A 19,664-nucleotide genomic window follows, 5' to 3' on the forward strand; every position below is an offset into this window, starting at 1 on the left:
AGAGGGACTGCAGGGTATACTATTTGGTCAGAGGGAATTATTGGTATAAATAAAAAGTTTCAGGGACTTATAAGTAATTTTCCCAAATATATATATATATATATATATATATATATATATATATATATATATATATATATATATATATATATATATATGCACCTTGAGATTGTTTCTCATCTCCTTGTTTGATTTCCATTGTCTCTTTTGTATAGTGTCATTTATTGGTGACAATTATTTTTTAATTTTATCTTCATTTTTAAATTTATATTACGTATTTTTAATAATCACTGAACACTATTTTCAATTTCCTTCAATATCTTAAACATTTCGTTATTAATGATTTTATTATGATGTTCAAATAAACAATAAACTAGTAGAACTCTCATATATATATATATATATATATATTTGAAGTTTTATTTGTTTGATTAAAGAGAAGATTGGCATTTATAATACGTGAGTTATTTGAGATTATGTACATTATGAATGATTCAATGTATTTTTCTTGTGACCACTTCAATTATGTTATGACTTATAAGATAAAATTTTATCGTATAATTTAGTTTACATTCTCAGATTGTTTTGAGTTTTGAATTAGAATCAGATACTGTGTTCACAAATAAATTCAATTTGTCAAATTAACAATCACAAATTGTTCTCTTTTCAGTCAATGCGAATCAAGTTCTTAATCCTTTGAATGTGTTTTAATTAATTCTTGGCATTATTCTAGGTTCTTAATCCTGTAATGGTTTCTTACTCTATAATTCCTTCAAACAAAGAAGACAATTTTGGATGGATCCACGGCATTATTTCACATACCTTTTTGTTGATGTTAATGCATTTGTCCTGCAAAAATTTCCTCAAGTCCTACAATGGTTGCTTCCTAAAGACCACCTTGCCTGCTTTGAAGAACATACAATGCCGCCCACAGTGACACAGGCTATGCAGACACAATTAAGGTCACAGTTCCTCTCAACATTGATGTCTATGAATCTCCGGCAGACAACCCGGTTCCTTCAGCTGGTAGATTCCAAGACGACATCACAGATCTCATGACTCAGATGGTTTAGTTCTTTCACCAGACTGGTGCTTCATTCACTGTCAACATGTACCCCTTCTTCAACCTCTATGGAAACCCCGATTTCCCTGTGGTCTTTGCCCTCTTTGATGGTGGTAGTCCTCCGGTAATCGACGGAAATATTCAGTACACCAATGTGTTTGATGCCAACTTTGACATGCTAGTATCAGCCCTGAATAGCATCAGCTTTGGTGACTCGATATCAATGCAACACAAACTTGGCTCAGAGATTTTACAATGGCCTTCTGAAGCGGCTCGCTACTAACCAAGGGACTTCTCTCCGGCCCAACACATACATTGAAACCTACCTCTTTGGTCTCATTCGAGCGACATTGGGGAATGGGATCCCCATTCCCATCCCCGCTTCCCACGGGGCGGGGATTCCCTATCTCAAAATTCCCCGCGGGGGAGAAATTCCCCCCACTTACTCCCCCGCGAGGACGAGGAATCCCTATCCCACTAAATACAAAATATTCCTCAAAATAAGTATTATTTAATGTATGAAAAAATAACAAACTAACGAAGTAATCGATGGTATGAAGAATTGAAGATGGGGAACTGCAGAAATTGGGATTTTTTTTTTTTGGGAAAGAGGAGCGGGGCGAACCCACTAAAGACCCAGGGACGTGCACAAGCCTCGGTGGAATAAATGGGGATGGGGCCGCGCTCACGTGGGCGCTGGAATCACCCATGCACAACCACTATTCACAACACCCAGAAATGTGCCCTCAGCCGAGAATTGAACTCTCATCACTCGGCGAGAGCTCTATCGGCGACCCGTGTACCAATAGACCCAAAGGTCGTTGGCCGAAAATTGGGATTTTATATGAGATGTTTTACTTAGAAGTTGAGATTTCAGAAGAGATGGTCTACTTACAAATTGAGATTTCAATAAATTTGATAAATTAATCAATTTAATCTTAATTTTAATATAACATATTTATCTATAATAAGAAATAAAAAGTTTTGATTAAAATTTTAAAACAATTTTTCATATAATTATCTCCAAGTATTACATTCGAGTAACCCTAATTTTTAATTTTTATTAGTTTGAATTTTAATTTTGTAAATATATTATATAATAATTTTATTAAAATAATTTAAGATTTAATTAAATAAATATGTTTTAATGAAATATATAAATATAGATAGTTAATAAGTTGTATGAAATAATTATGAGTCCCATTTTATAATATAAAGATAAATTAATGAGCACAAGTTTAATGGATTGGAAAAATAATATTTATCACTATATAAATAATATATAACGTTATTTCAAATTTATTGTTACAATTATATTTAAACTCAGTTATTTTAATTTAAGTTTCTATTAAATATGAAAGTTATATTTACTAAAACTTATTAATAACTAAAAATATTTACAAATAAATATTTATTGATTATATATATAATATTATATTAATGTTAAAATAATTTTTAATAAATATGTTAAAAATATATAATATATTTTTTTTTGGAATCCCCGCGGGGACACGGGGAATTCCCCGTGCCCCAAGGGGATTCCCCACGGGTTCCCCGCGGGGAGCAGGGTGGGGATCTCCGTGGGGCGGGGAAAGCATTCCCTGCCCCCGCCCCGCTAGGCGGGGAGGAATTTATCCGCACTCCCCGCCTCGCGGGGGGATGTTTCGGGGAATCCCTTTCCCGTCGGGGTGGGGCCTCGCGGGAAATGGGGATTCCCCACCCCACTTACATCTCTAATCTTCGCCTTTGATGGCCAACCAAAGTACCCGCTCCACCTCTCCGGCAGCCCTACACTCACTACAGTGAAAGGATGTCAAGTATTTGCCACAACAGTAGTGTGTGTACAATCCAAACACGCAGACTGCACGACACTCGACTATGGGTCTAGTTGCAATGGCCAAGATGAGAAGGGCAATGCTTCATATGTCTTTAATTCATACTTCCAGACACAAGGGCAGAAAGATAGGAGCTGCGACTTCCAGGGGCTGGCAATGGTGACCACACAAAACAATTCGCAGGGTAAATGCAACTTTCTTGTCCAGATTGTTGGTTTTGATTATACTAGTGCTTCATCTGCATCCTTGTCATTGTTGGAAATGCCTGTTCTGTTATATGTATCAGTGATGCTTCTCTTCTTCTAGTTTTAAACCCTTCTCATGTAGCTTTGATCAGATGCTTATATAGAGTTTTTGTTGGTTTGGTCTACACATGTTAATGATGAATGTCCGGCCTTTTGATCTTTCAATCTTTCATGAAATTAGAAAACATCCAAACAAACTTTTCCATGAATCAGATTCTCCCAAAAGTACAAAGTTATCTCTAGTATTTGAAAGCAAAACAGACATGTAATTTTTCTTTTTCCAGATGGAATTTATTCATTGTTTTTATAAGCAACTTAGCAAGATCAAATTTTGATAAGAAAAATGTGTCTACCAACTAGAATTAAAGCAATAACACTTATTCATTTTCTTTTATGGAAGGAGGTGAAATATTTCTACTATTTTCTATCATTTGCAAACAAAATAGATGTGAAATTCTTCATTTATTCATGATGTTAGCTATCATTAAAGCTCAGATTTCAATCTCTACCATTTGCAAGGCAAATAAATGAAAATGCCAATGTTTTTTCCTTCATTTTTTAGCAGAAATAAGAAAAAAATACTAAAATATGCCAACACATGTATACGAACTAGAATCAAAAGTTCAGCTTCATTAACACTACTTCCTTTTTTTTTTGAGGGAAAGAGCCACCAGAGTAGCTATTTTATTAAAAATAAAAAAGGTTCATACAAACAGACAGATACATACCACCAAGCAACAAAAAGAAAACAGATACAACAAAAACAACTAGAACTAAAAAGAAAAAAGAAATCATGTAGCAAAACCAGATTGATGAAGTAACTTCATCAGCCATTTTGGCTTCTCCATGCCCATATGAAAAAGAGAGAGTTGAGAAGCATGCAATCCATGGCCAGCCAAAGCAGCAACAACCCGATTCCAGTGATGAGGTATAATTTCGATTTGAGGATGATTCAAATGGAGAAGGAGCCGAAGTAGACAATCCATAGAAGCATCTTGATTCCAGGAAACCAAGTCCTCATTACAGTTAAGCTTCCTCCAAAGGTCCACAGAGCTGATGTAAATGTTAGAGCAGTGATCCTTTGAATTAATGATATAGTCAAGAGCCCAGCAGAGTGCCTTCAAATTCATATCCAAATTGTCGGCCAGACTAATTGGACAGAAACCTGCACAACAAATAATAATGTTAGTATTAATAATCATAAAGCCCATACCACCCTTACCTGTAGCGAGATTCCAGGCCACAGCTGAGAAAACACCCAAAGCACCAGGGCGAGGTCTGTTGCTCATCATATAATTCCGCATCAAATGGTTATTAGAGCTGATAGAAAAATCCTTAACATGAAGTATCACCAGATTAGCAATCTTGGAGATATCCGGGTTGTCTTGCCTGAAGATCTTATTACATCTGCTTTTCCAAATTTGCCAAAGAGTAGCAGCAACAATAGAGGCCAAAAATAAAGAGTTACCATAAGAATTGAAGTCAAGCCAATCACCACCAATATCCAAATTGAGAAGATTGACTTTAAGGTCAGCAAGACACTCAACTGTCTTCCAAACCTGAACACTAACATGGCAAGATTTAAAGAGATGATCAGAACTTTTTAAAACCAGACCACAAAACACACATGGATCAGGAGGACCAAGGTTTAGTCGAAACATATATTCATAAGTTTTAAGTTTGCCATGCAACAGCATCCAGATAAATGTTTTAGTTTTAGGAGCAACTCTAAGTTTCCAGATATTAGACCAGCCAATCCACTGCTGCTCACTCAATGAGTCCTTGTTAAGAAACTTGTAAATGTTAGAAGAGAGTTTAGTGCCTTGTGATTCAGGGGACTAGACCCAGTGAGTGTCTCCATCAAAAGTGATCTTACCATATGATATGATTGGAGAATTCCAATTGGAGCCAAAAATAAGATTGAGAGCTGTCACATTCCAATGACCAGTTATTTAACAAATCACAAATTCTAAGATCCTCAGCAGACATATCCATGTTAAAGAACACAGGTTTGAAGGCAATAGGTATGTCAAAAATCCAAGGATGATATAGAAAAGAAGTAACAGTTGGGTTGAGACATTTAATCCACAGGAAAGGTTTAAGAACATTGGCATTACCACAAAGACCTCAAAAGAAAGCCGAACAGTTCTGAGGAGGTTTCATGGTCCAAAAATTATGATCCCCATACTTTAAATATAAGATATCAACCCAGAGAGCATGATGCTTATTGAGAAAGTTAAGAAGATTCTTAGCCATGAGCGAGTGTTTAACCTTAAGGAGATTGCGAATGCCTAATCCCCCCTCAGATTTACTCAAAGTAATAGTGTCCCAATTCACCATGGGCATCCCATGGCCATGATCATAGTTAGCCCATAAGAATCTCCTAGCAAGCTTGGATAACTTATTGAGGACAGTGTCAGGAATGGGGTATACCGCAAGATAATAAATAGGGGTTGCCATAAGAATGCTGTTAATCAAAACTGATTTACCAGCCTTAGAGAGTTTAGACTTACCCCAGTTGGCCACAGCAGCATTAAGCTGGTTAATTATGGAATCAAAATGAGCAATGGCAAGGCGTTTAGGGGAGATGAGCACACCCAAGTAGGTAAAAGGAGTTTTGCTTAACTTAAACTTGAGAATAGTGCAAATACTAGTCGACACTCTTTTATTGAACCAGTGAGGAAGGAAAACCTCAGACTTATTCTGATTCGGAACCTGGCCAGAAAGCTGGGCATAAAGTCTTAAACAAAAAACAATATTTCTAGCAGTCTTTCTAGTGGCAGTTGTGATCAAGATCAGGTCGTCAGCATACATAAGATGATTAAAATTATGAGTCAAAAGATTTGAGTAACCGGGGATAAGGCCAAGCGATTGAGAATGGTTCATAATAGCAGTAAGATTTTGAGCAACCAAAATGAAAATGTAGGGAGACAGAGGGTCCCCTTGCCTAACCCCACGGGAAGGACTGAACCAACAGGAAGGTTTCCCATTCAAGAGAATAGAATATGAAGTAGCTTCCAGACAAGCCCTAATGTAATAAACCAAGATGCTAGGGAAATTCATTTTAATTAACATGGCCAAAATTATGTTCCAATTTAGGGTATTGTAGGCCATCTCAATGTCCACCTTGATAATCATCCTAGGGGGAAGGTCCTCTCCTGATTAATAGAGTGAACTATCTCCTGAACCGCAATAATGTTGTCAACATGAGAACGACCAGGCACAAAACCACATTGCTCATTACCAACCAAATAAGCAATAACATTTTTGATACGATTGGCAAGAATCTTTTTAACAATCTTATAAGCAACATTGCACAAAGAAATTGGGCAAAAATCAGAAGTAAATTTAGGGTGCTCTTTCTTAGGGATTAAAGTAATATAGGTTCTTCCCCAAGCTCTAGGCATCACAAATTTCTGAAAAAAAAATACTCAATAGCAGGAACCAAATGATTCTCAATGTCAGTCCAAAAAAATTTATAGAATTCAACATTCATGCCATCAGGACCGGGAGATTTACCATCAGGAAGAGAAAGAAAGGTAGAGTAAATTTCATCTTTGGTAACATTCCTAGTTAAATAAATCATCTGATCATTAGAAAGTGTGGGCAAATTTGAAGGCATTGCTTCCAAGACCAAATCAATAGACCTGGAATCAGAAGAATTCCAGAGATTGGAAAAATGATCCATAAAAGCAGTTTCAATTTGGTGAGGATCATTAAGGCACCTGCCATTGAGATTAGAAATGGTTAAAATGGCGTTATGGTGTTACGAACCCTGACATTTCTGTGAAAGAAAGACGGGTTCATATCCCCACTCATAACCCAATTTAACCTAGATTTTTGAGCCCACCTGTTGTGATACTGTCTCAACAAAGCTCTGTATCTGTTCTGTAAACCCCTGAAAGAAATCGGGTCAAAATTAGAGCTTAATCTATCATCGACTTCCAGAGCTTGGAGTTGACCCTCAATAATCTTAATCTTCCTATCAAGAGCACCCAGACCCAAATGCCTAATCGCACAAACACTACGTCTAACCTGAGCCAATATATGATAGAAAGCATGCATAGGATTGGAGTGGGCCGTGCTAGCTAAAGCCTTACGGATTTCCAAAATATAATTAGCACTCTCTAGCCAATAATTTTCAAAGCGAAAGATACCATGTGGAATATGATTAGCATCAGCAATATTAATAAGCATAGGCGAATGATCAGAAAAGATCTTAGGCAAATATTTAATATGAATAGAGTTAGAACAAGCTAACCAAAGGTCATTGACCAGGCATCTGTCAAGGCGAGCCCACAGCCTCGCAAGACCTTGTTGCCCATTACACCAAGAAAACGAAGCACCAGAATAGCTAACATCAAACAAGGCATTATCAGAAATAAATTTAGAAAAGAAAAACGCCTTTCTAGCATAGTAGTTAAAATTACTCCCCTTATGCTCAGACGACGAAGTAATAGCGTTGAAATCACCCAAAACAATCCAAGGAAGATCAAGTTTCGGGAGCAGCGCAAGTTCCTTCCAAAGTTTTCATTGGATCGCAACATGTTGAGCATTATTCACCACCAAAATAATCCAGGGATGATTTGCAGAAGAAGAATAAATTAGATGTAGGGCACGGTGAGAATGAGCTACAGGAGAAATCCTGCCAAGAGTTTTGCGCCAGAAAATAATAATCCTTCCAGAATAACCAAAAGCTGGAATTGCAACCCAATTCCAAAGCTTAGCAAACTGGCTACAAAGGTGGTAGATACGGTCTTCATTAGCCCTTATCTCCACAAGAGCAAAGATATTCACATGATTCTCTTTCATGATTCTTCGAATCCTGGTAATCTTGTCTTTACCCGTAGAGCCTCTACAATTCTAACCGATAATAGTAAGTTTACCAGTCATTAGGAACAAAGAAATCAAAAGAAAACTCAAAACAAAGATCAGGGAAAACAAAGCAGGCTAATGAGGCAAAATGAAGATAAAGGTTAAGAGATAGAAGAAGCGTTGCGGGCGATCCGAATAGGGTCTCCATCATCGCAGTCCCCGTGTCTTCCTTTCTTTGGAGAAATCATTTGAGAAGAGCTTGCTTTCCGAGCCAGATTTTCTTTCCTTAAACCCTCTTGAAATTGCCCAAGGGTCGTGGAATCATCAATGTCATCATTCATTACAATATCCTCAACAATGTCCTCCGAGTCTGCCAAAGAATCGCTAGAATCCTTAGAGCTTCCATCGTCTTCTGAGAGAATGGCTTCAAGACTCTCCACCGCCCTTCGATGTTTGTCACAGTCACCCGCAGTCATGGCCAATGGCTCCTCAATGCCCAGGAGAAGGGTAGGAGATGACTCGGGAACGGTTAAGTGGGGCATCGAGCCCCGAGCCTTCTCTTTTTTCAAAGACTGAACTGTGGAAAGTAGCTGGCCTGCAACCGATCCTGAGGTTTGTATTAATGATTTTTTGCCTTTTTTATCCTTCATCGAAGGGCCTGGGATATCAAGGGATTCTAAACGAGAGCCATTATCACACTCAAGCAAAGGAGGTGCCTCGTTAGTATCAAAAGCAACTGACGGAATGTTGGAAAAAGCAGGAGTGGGCAAACGGTCAGAACCATGACGTGAAATGCCACCACTACCCCCACTGCGTGACCTGAAGCCACCACGTGCCCCACCCTCTCTGCCTCTGCTTTCCACGTGTCGCGTCTCCCGCACAGCATCGGAGAGAGACACCTTGTGATTCGGTCGTGTGGTTGGGAGAGCATCGTCCCTGTCCTCCTGACGCACGTGAGAGCCACGAGCTGAAGAAAAACCAGCACAGCCACATCCCCAGCCTATGTATCACCGATGAGTAGCAATCATCCAAGACCCAAAGTCCGTCAACTGGTCCTCCTTTGGAAAGCCACCATGGTCCATGGTCTCCGCAGACCGAGCAACTACTGGCCTGACCTGTGATCTCTCCGGATGAACGTTAGATGACACCTGGGGGTCACCACCAGATCCAACCGTGGCATCTTCCATCATCTGGTCCTCCAGAGAGCCTCCAGGTCGGCGGCTGCAGCTGGTAGCGGCATGACCAATCAAACCACACTGGTAACAAAAAGTAGGCAAGCGCTCATATAAAATCACCACAAACACTCTAGCTTCACCATCTTCAAGCCAAAAACCCTGTTTAAGGGGTAGAGATAAATCAAGCTCAAGGCAAACTCTAGCATAGCGGGCCCTGGAAAGAGACAAAGTGAAATCATCAATTTTTAGAAGTTTTCCGATGGGTTCAGTAATAGATTCCAAGGTTTCACCATCCCAGAACTCAATTGGGAGATTGTGAAGCTGGAGCCACACCATGGCTCTCGAGAGTTTAGTATCTTGTTGGTTCAAAATAAAAGTGCCCGAGGGAACAAGGCGCAAAGGTGAGGCCATTGACTGTCCAGGGGCCATTAAACAGGAGATGTTGCTTGGTGGACTCAGTCTCACAATGAATGAAAAGGTAGCCGTTCGGCATATCGGCGATTTGAGTGATGCCATATTGTTTCCAAAGACCTAACAAGGTTGCCTTCACCGTCTCGAAAGGGGGAGATTTCCCAAAAAGCTTGCCATAGACGACTAAACTGAAATGCCGATGCACTTTCTGTTTCGCTTCCGCATCCACCCGAACAGAATCGGATATGGTGGCTTTAAGTCTAGCCAGAGTTGTTTCATCCAGGAGAGCCGAACCCACTGACCGCTTATGGACCGCACTTGCAATATCCGCCCAGGACGGAGGAGGAGGAGGTTTGCCAGTAGAGGTCATGCACATTATTCTCTCAAAGTACCGGTTCTTGAGCAAACAAGAAAACACTGGTACTACTCATCATGGGACCTTTCACCTTCAGTATTTAAGAAAAAAAAGAACAAACAAAGGAATATTTTCATCTTTTAAGACAAATTTACCAAAATTTTGACGGCATATATGTCAACTACCTACCAACAAAACCTAAGAGACTTCGATGGCATTAAATCACAAGCAAAGCAGACATGCAATTTTTCCATCTTTTCAGAACAAACAGCATATTTCAACACATGTCTCTGTTTTTACCAGTTTTCATTTCCCAAAATTTTCAATCAAAACTTCAATCCATTACTCATACAAAAAAAAAAGAAGTATTGTTTGATTTTACAGAAGGGACGAACTTGCCTCTGGTACTCCCCGTTGCCCTTCTTCTCCGAGGAGAAGCCCCCTCTATCTATCTCTATAAAAGGCAGATACATGGACAAAGGGCCCTTTTTATTTTATTTTATTTTATTTTGTTTTATTTTTTATTTAATTATAAATTACAGATTTTATGTAACTCAAGTAATGCATCACTATCCTCAAATACGTAAATCAACCAGCTACCTTTTAGTAATAGATCGGAAAAGATTCGAATCTCAAAATTCATACAAAATAAGAGAGTAGTTGTTTATTAAGCTCACTCTACTTTTATTCCCATCTCTCGTCCCTAACACGAGTTTGTTACATCTTATTAAATAAAATAAAATAAAATAAAACAAAACAATTAATATTTAAAAAAATTAAAAATAAATTTGATTTAATAAATAAATACTTCAGATATAAGTTTATGTTGATAATCATATTTATGACTGTATTTGCTATTATTAAATATGAATTTATTTTTTATATTATCCTTAAATAATGAAGTATAAGTTGAATATCAATTATTTACATAATTTAATTTAAAATTAATTGAGGTTGGTCTAAAGTGGCAATTCGCAAGATGCCTACCCTTCCCATTGGTATTTTGTTTAGCCCAATTTAGAGTCCACACCTAAACAGTAAAAAAATTAAAAATTAAAAAAATAATAAAAATAAATTAAAAAACATCTTTCCAGTTTAATTTATATATATATATATATAAACTATCAAAATTGATTTTCACTAGAGGGTTATGGTTGCTTTACAAGCACCTCAACCCACGCTTAAGCTTGCTGAGGAGGACCCTAGAGGACAGGCTCAGAGGAGGGCATGGATACTGACCAAGAGGAGACAAAGACTAATTTTGAAGATTCCATGACAATGGATCAAGTCCAAGACAGTATTCGCAAAGGCTTGTTAATATGGAGGGGTGCAACTCTCCCAGACGCCATAGTTTCTCAGATCATATAATCTTTATGGATGTTTTGTTAGCATTCCTTTGTTTTTTGTGTTTTCTTTATACTCATGATTATTATAATTTCCAAACCTAGTTTTAATATGATATGTTGGAATTGTAGGGCCTCACAAATGTTAATAAGTTTAACCATATTCGAGAACTGATCAAGGTGAACAAGCCATGGTTGCCTGTCTGGTCGAGACCTGTGCTGATGAAGATCGTACCCTAAATTATGTTCTAAGTTCAAGCGATTTTGAAATTGGGCGGCCATACATTCTCTTGGTTACTCCGGTGGCATTTTTGTCCTGTAGAAGAGCTCTGTAGGGCTTATCACCCCCATTGCTGCTTCTAGGCTCTCAGCTCATCTAGTAATTTCCTTTTCTCTCCCTGAAGTCCATATCCTGACTATTATCTATAATGGCCAGTCGATTAGGACTCAGCGGAATCTTTGAAAGGAATTATCTTGTTTATCTTCTCTTAATCTTCCCTAGTGTATTTTGGGGGATTTTAATGCTATTCGTTCCTCGGTAGAGCACAAAGGTGGTATTTTCAGACATTATTCTAGTAAGTCTTGTCTTTTTAATAATTTTATTACTTATAATTCTCTGGTTGATGTTAATTTTATTGGCTCTGATTTCACTTAGCATAACTGCAGACTTGGCTCAATTCGGCGTTGGGCAAGTCTTGACCGACACCTTATCAACTCTTGCTTTAATTCTTATTTTGTCATCCATCTTTCCAGAATTTGCTCAGATCACTCTCCTCTCCTCATTATATCCTGATTCAAGACTCAAGCTAGGTCTAAGGTTTTTTGGTTCAGTAATTATTGGCTGGAATACTCTCAGTACTTAGTATAGTTAGGAAGAATCTTATCAATTGGAGGAAATTTGGCATGAATTCTATAGACAAAGATATTAGGTTAGTTGAATGCCAAATCTTTGACCTTGATCTTCAAATTTAGCTTTCTTCTCCTTCGGATGAGGAAGCCTATGCTCTCTTTTCTTCTTATAGGAGTTTGCCCAATAAGTACTCTGCTTTGCTTAGGCAAAGCAATCTCCGCTGGGCTCAGCGTTCTAAATTAATGTGGGTGCTTAATGGTCATGTGAATTCCTCTTTTTTTCATGCTAGTGCTCATTTGAACAAATATAAAAATTCTGTCTTCCAAGTCATTGATCAGCAAGGGAGTATTCAGACTAATAAAGAGGGCATCAAGCAAGCTTTTATTAATTTCTACAGCTCTCTTTGGTTTGAACAGAACGCTACCGTTTTCTCCTATTTAGTCATGTCTCTTCCTTTTGATCTTCCTTCCATTTCTAGGGAGGATAGTGAGATCCTTGTCAAAAATGTCTCTAAAGGTGAAATTTATAGAACCCTTATGTCTATAGCTCCTGGTGAGAGTCTGGGTCCCGATGGCTTTAATGATGAGTTCTTTAAATTTTTCTGGAATAATATTTAGGATACTCTTTGTAACGCTATTATTTTTCTTTAGCATGCTACTATGCCTAATTCTTAGGGCTTTACCTACATTGCGTTGATTCCTAAAAAAGAAAGCCCCTTATTTGTTACGATTTATCGGCTTATCCCTCTATGCAATGTCTCTTCATTGTAAAAATCCTTGCTAATAGACTCAAGATTGTTCTTCCTAGCTTATTGGGCATGAGCAATTTGGGTTTATTCAAGGTAGATCTCCAGCTAATATTCTTACTCTTCAAGAAGCAATGCACACCTTAGATAAAGGCTATAGCTTTCCCTCTACGATGGTTTTCAAAATCAATATAGAAAAGGCCTATGATACCATAAGCTGGAAGGTTATTCTTGCAACTTTGGCCAAGATGGATTTTCCTACTACATGGCTCACTTGGATTCAGTCCTGCATTTATATCCCTTGTTGTGCTTTTCTGATTAATGGTCAGCCTAGCAAGTTCATTAAAACCTCCAGAGGTGGTAGACAAGGAGATCTTCTTTTGCCTTAACTTTTTATTCTAGTTTCTCACAACCTCACTTCAATTCTTAACCATGCTCTTGCTTCGGGCATGATTCCTGATTTTGACACTAGAATGACTAAAAATTTCAATCATTTAATGTATGCAAATGACCTTGTTCTCATTACTAAAGCCTCCAGATGTAGCTTAATCTTCATGCATCAACAAATCAAATTGAATTAGATTACTAGTTCTTCAGTCACTCAAGTGAAGGAGTAACATGATGAAATCTAACCAACTAAGGGAAACCTTCTTCCTTAATTTATTTAACAGTCATCCTTTTCAATATTGTTTGTTACTGATGTATCTTGGTTGTCAGATAATCATATTGGAGGGTGCGGCTTCTACATCTTTAATGGGTATAAACGGATTGTTATTGCCGGCAGCTCAAACCTTATTGATGACACTACTCTTGATGCTAAACTAAAAGCTTTGGAAATTGGCTTGAATGCTGTTGTAGATTGGATACTCAATATTGCAGTTATATTCATGGATAGCATCTGCGTCCAACAAGCTTTGATGCATTCTAATATTGTGACACTACAAGAAAACAGTCGCATCACTGACGGAATTTTTCCAACGGAATTTGTTCCATTGGTAATATCAATATCACTGACGGAATTTGTGACGGAATTCCAACGAACAATTTTTTACACATCAGAACATATTAGTGACGGAATATAATTTTATCACCAACGGAAAATTCCGTCGGGGATAATTTCCGTGGGTAATTCCGTTGGTGAAAAGAATTAATTTTATTTCTATGATTTAAAATAAGTTTTTAATATTTTGAAAATTATTATTATAAGATTGACAGTAACCCCGGTGCGGACGTTATCAACCCCTCCCATCCCACTATATTTTGTTATTCTTATTATTTAAATATTATATTAAAATTAATAAAATAATAATATAATCAATTATTTTAAATGGGAGATATAACCCCGGCGGCGGGGTTACTAAGTGCTAACTCCGGGGTTATTAACCCCTCCCACTATATTTTTTTTATTTCTAATTTAAATTATTATATTAAAATTAATAAAATAATTAAATAATAATGGGAGATAGAAACGCCGAATTAATTGTATATATATTTAATATAAATAAGTTTTCCACTAAAAATAATTAAAAAAAAGGCTTTTCTTAATTCATGGAAATCACGGTCTCAATTTTAATCGCTAATTTTTTATTTAGTTAATAAATTATTTACAAAATTTAGAAATATTAAAAATATGCAAGATAATTAATATAAGTTTACAATTTTAGTTAATTTTTATACTAATGTCCATTTAATTATTAATAATTTGCTAATTAAATAAATATGTGGGCTTCACTATCAACCATTTGATTCTTCTCCAAAATCATCTCTACCCTTGATTCAAAATTTCAAATCACATGAGAATCCATCACTCCATTAAATTAATGTAAACATTGATATACATAAATATTATTAACTTTCTTTCAAATATAAACTATTATTTCCTATTATTAATAATACTAATACCAATAATAATAATAATAATAATAATAACAATAATAATATTAATAATAATAATAATAATAATAATAATAATAATTTGTAATTTTTTTTAAATATCTAAAAACAAACTTTTGATTATATTTAGATTATAACAAAATATTTAAAAAAATAAAATATTACCACTATATTATATATAAAAAAACAAAAAGATAAGATATTGATCTAGAAAACAATTTTATGATGACAATTAGTAAGATATTAATTTATTTTTAATTATTGTTACTATAGATTTATAATATATCAAATTATCAAAAGATAATTATAAAATATTTTAATGTTCATCTATAAAATATTTATTTATTTTATTTCTTAAAATTATAAAAAAATATAATATGAATGAATATATAGTGTTGATTTAAACCTCCTAAATTTATTATTGTTATATTAGATATTTAATGAAGGATTAAATGATAAAATTATATTAAATTTATGGGTGAAATATGTTTTTTTTAAATATTTATGCTTGTTTATTTATTTAATTTTTAAATAACAAGATAAATTAATGAAACAAAAGATTATTGTAAAAATATGTTATTTTTAAGTACTAACGGATTTTCAGAGCAAAAAAAAAAAATGATTTATTGAAAACCTTTGCTTTGAAACCAAGTAAAATAGTTCTTAACTATGAATTCTATATATTGTAGGGACTCAAGGGCAAAAAGTTAATGACGACATGAATCTCATCTCTTTTTTTAAAATTAAGTAAAAGTACAAATTTTAATATGAATCACCAACAAAAGATTACATTTTTAATTTTATAATATACCAAGCTTTAATCTTATAGTTGTTATCTAAAAGATAATTGAGCACCATCTTTTTATAAAGACTTATAAAGATATATATATGTAAATATATAAAATAAATAACAAAATAACAAAATAAAGCCATCATTTTAACAATAAATAGATAAGAAAATTTTTTAATTTTTTATAATTTTTTAAATATTGTTACTACCCCTTTATATTGAGGACAATATAGTGACCTGTTACTAAGTAACAATATATATATTTCACAAAACTCTAGAATTAATCATTAATGTTTGATTATTATCTACTTTATTTAATTTAAAATATATCCCTGATTTTTCATTATTTTTTAATACAATTGAGATCCACTCTCTTTATTAACAGTAATGATAATTTTTATTTTATTTATTGATTTTATAAAAGACCTATCTCTTTATACAATTGAGGGCTTCTTTTCTTTATTAGTCCTCACCACCACCACACTCCTCCAGAGCACCCGCACTTCCTCTACAACCTCCACCACCACTCTCGGCTTGTAAGCACCCACACTTCTTCTGCAATCTCCACCTCCGCGCCTCCCCTGGCCGCCTTCGCCAGTGCCACCCTCGGCATTGTATGCCCTCTCATAGCCTCTTGCTTAAACCCTAACTTTTTTCCACCGCATCTGGCGATCATCTGGTGATCTCTTCAGCTCTTATCCTTCGATCTCCTGTGGATTAAAGCTGGGGTTTTCAGAAATTGAGGGTAAAAATCTCTTCCGATCCCTATAATTTATAGTTGATCTTGTAGATTTCTTCGTGTTTTACTTTTTCCTATTGATGAGATTTCTAATTTATTTTTGTTTGATCTCTTGATGTGCAGGATATTCAACCGATACTTGCCTTCTCAGTGCTGGCTGTGGTGGTTAAGTTATGGTGATTTATTAGGTTTAATCATGTTTATTATGTAGAGAATTTTGATTTATTTTGTGATTTTATCTAGGATTTGGATTTCCCTTATGATGGTTCTCAATTGGTGGATATCTTGTTGCCAATATATTTTTGAATCTTGTTTGATGAATGTTTGGGTTGTTGGTCAATGAGCATTCATTGGTATTGATTGTTTTATATAATTGTATCTAATCTAAGATGTGTAGTTGTTTCTCCTCGTTTTACAATGCAAATGCATTTTTCGGGTCTGGTTAACCATGATCTATGATTAAGACCGTGTTGGGCAATTGGATTTACAAGATACGGAGAACAAATCACTATTCCCCTCTCATCCCTCATTGTGATATGGATAGCCAACATCTGATTCTTTTCAAGCTTTTAAAATTTATGACATGTATTTTCAATTTTTTTTAATTTACAATACGAATTCTTAGTATTAGAAAAGATAATAAGATTTTTAAAAGATATGTTTATAAATAAATAAATAATAGAAGGATCATTATATATATATATATATATATTTATATACGGTGTTGTAATATTGGATGGTAATTATCTTGGTTGATATCATGATAAGTACTACTGCTTGAACTTTGAATGTAAATGGTTAATTAAAAGTTAAGAGATCATACAGGTTGGTGTCATATGGTGGAGTATATGATCTTTGTTGGGCATCTAAGAGTCATGATAATGAGATTTGGTGATATGTTAGTGATGAAAGTGGAGGATGATCAGGAGGTTCTGATTGCTATTTAGGAGACATGAATGTCAAAATTAAATCTCATTATATTTATCTTCAAGTTGTCACTAAAGTCTATTAGTATTTTATCTCTCCAAGCACTACTCTAGAATGATAAAAGTTACTACTTAGCTTTAATTCCTTCATTATTTGATTCCCTATATGTTGTATTTTATATGGTGTATGTTTTTTTTTCCATTAATGTTTTGAAGTAGATGTACATATTATTTTTGACCAAGACTTTTTAAATGAATGATTGCGAGTGTCTGATAATATTTTTTTTAATGCTTTTCTATGATTGTTCTTTCAATGAAATAAATTCCTATGTTTACTGTGAAAATTTGTTTGGACACCACCTTTCTTTCCTTTTATTTTACACAATGCATTTCTATAATTTTAAGTTGGAGCTTTGTTGGAAGTCGACACAAAGATATCATGTGAAGTAGATTGTTCTCTAGGTTGACTTACATAAATCTTAATGTCAGAGCTTTTCTTGATGCTTTTCTTTTGGAGAAGGGGCCGGAAACCAGTGTAAGGATCGAGAGTTGAAGCAGTTCACTGAGCTTTTGAGCATATTTGGTATGTACTTTTGATTTTGACTCTTGATTGGTCCTTTTGTGCCTTCTGATGTATTCATCTACTAGTTAGGATTACATGTAAATATCATTTTATGAGCTCTAATTTGTGAAATTCTTGCAAAATCAAATCTCAGTTGAAGGGGAGTTTAATTTAATGCTATGTCTTATATAGTTTGGTGGTTTTTTGACCTTCATGTTGTGTCTTATACAGTTTGTGCCTTGTTATATGAGGAATATTCTGATGCTCTAGCAAAACTTAGTTCTTTGCAGAACCTTTACTCTTATAAACTAATTCAATTTACCGCCTTTGTTATTGCTGTTATTTGTTAATGGTGAATATCTTATGTGAAAATTATTGCACTTTGTTTTGAAACTTCTTGTGTAGTCTTTGGTGGCACTTATTAAAGTATAATAATCTTCCTAGTTATGTACATTTGTTTGCTTGTCTAATCTTGTTATCATGTGCATGCTGGAAGTGACTTGGACACATCTATATGAGTATCTGTAGTACTTAAAATCTTCATGTAATATCCAGCTTCAATAATTTGCCGCCCTGATCTGTGTTATGTAATTCTCCCAGGTTCATTTATTTTTATTTCATCAAGGAAATTTGCAAGCATTGGGAAAAAGGTGAACTTCATTCAAGTTTGAACTGTGTTATGAAACAATCATGTCTAAAAAAGTTGACATGTTTTTTGAAAATTTCAGTATATCGACTTGTGTAATACTTTCTTTAATGTCATGAATGGTGAATACTTCTGTGCTCGTTTACTTCTGGGTGCAAAAATGTCTCTCTATTGGTATATAGGATTTGATTACTCTTCGGCTTGTTATCTTGAAACTATTTAATGCAATCTAGAATAGGAACTAGAATGGATTTTTATAAACTAGATTTTGATAACATGTGAATCAGATGCTTATAGCCCCATACACTTATGGTAAGAGACCAAAGATTATAGTTATCTAATGATATTGATGATGATTCACAAACATACGAATTATTGGTGGCGGTTCTCAAACCATAATAAGGTATTGGTATTTTCATTAAATTCTTGTATTTTTAAATTAATTTAAATTATTAAGTTTGTCTATAACCATGCATGGAAAAAATGCAAATATAGATAATTATTTTCAATTTCTTTATAAGATAACATAAGGCCAATGTGCATGACCTTAACTATATATTAATAGCTAGTTTTGAGTTATATATTGGTTGATTAGGTGACTATAAAGTTTGTTTTTTTTTTTGAATAAACTATAAAGTTTTTTGAAATTAACTAACTTCATCAAATAAATTATAAATTATATGGTTGAAATTAATTAATCTAAATTAATGAGTTGACTCTTTGTTGCCTAGAGTAAACTCCACATAAATCATTTTTAATATCTAATCAGTGATTGGAGTTGCATTCTCCTCATCATGAACTCATACTTAATTTAGTGAAAAATCCGGACTTCTCATGTGGCGGTACATGATGGTGAAAAATGACTTTATAAATGCAGTTGTTAATGAATACTATTATTTAATTTTTCAGGTCCTAATTTATCATTTCAAGCACAGAGGTTGATCAAGCATATTCAAAACTTGAGAAAGGTCATCTACGCAGACACTAGATTGTAATTTGAAGCTGCATAAGGTATGGGTGTTTCCACAACACCCATTTATTTCTATTTTTAGTGACCATCTACATTATTTGATGAAGTGTGTGGTTTTCTCTTAGTACTCAGTCTCATGTTTGTACACTCTATTTTTGTAATTGTTTCAGATTTTTATTGAGAGGAACCCATCTGTGATTCAAGGTATGTTTAACTATTTGTTTTATTATTATTTTTGGTATTTTTCATTTAGCATGCAATGCATGGAAAGTGTGTTTTGTCTTGTGTATAAATTTTGGTT

General features: G+C 34.8%; 1 pseudogene; it reads left to right on the forward strand.

Annotated features, from left to right (window-relative positions):
* Positions 1-838: 838 nt before the first annotated feature.
* On the forward strand, positions 839-12,788 carry LOC120254773 (annotated as a pseudogene).
* Positions 12,789-19,664: the final 6,876 nt, after the last annotated feature.

Source organism: Dioscorea cayenensis, unplaced genomic scaffold (genome assembly GCF_009730915.1).
Source record: "Dioscorea cayenensis subsp. rotundata cultivar TDr96_F1 unplaced genomic scaffold, TDr96_F1_v2_PseudoChromosome.rev07_lg8_w22 25.fasta BLBR01000621.1, whole genome shotgun sequence".
Classification (NCBI taxonomy): Eukaryota; Viridiplantae; Streptophyta; class Magnoliopsida; order Dioscoreales; family Dioscoreaceae; genus Dioscorea; species Dioscorea cayenensis.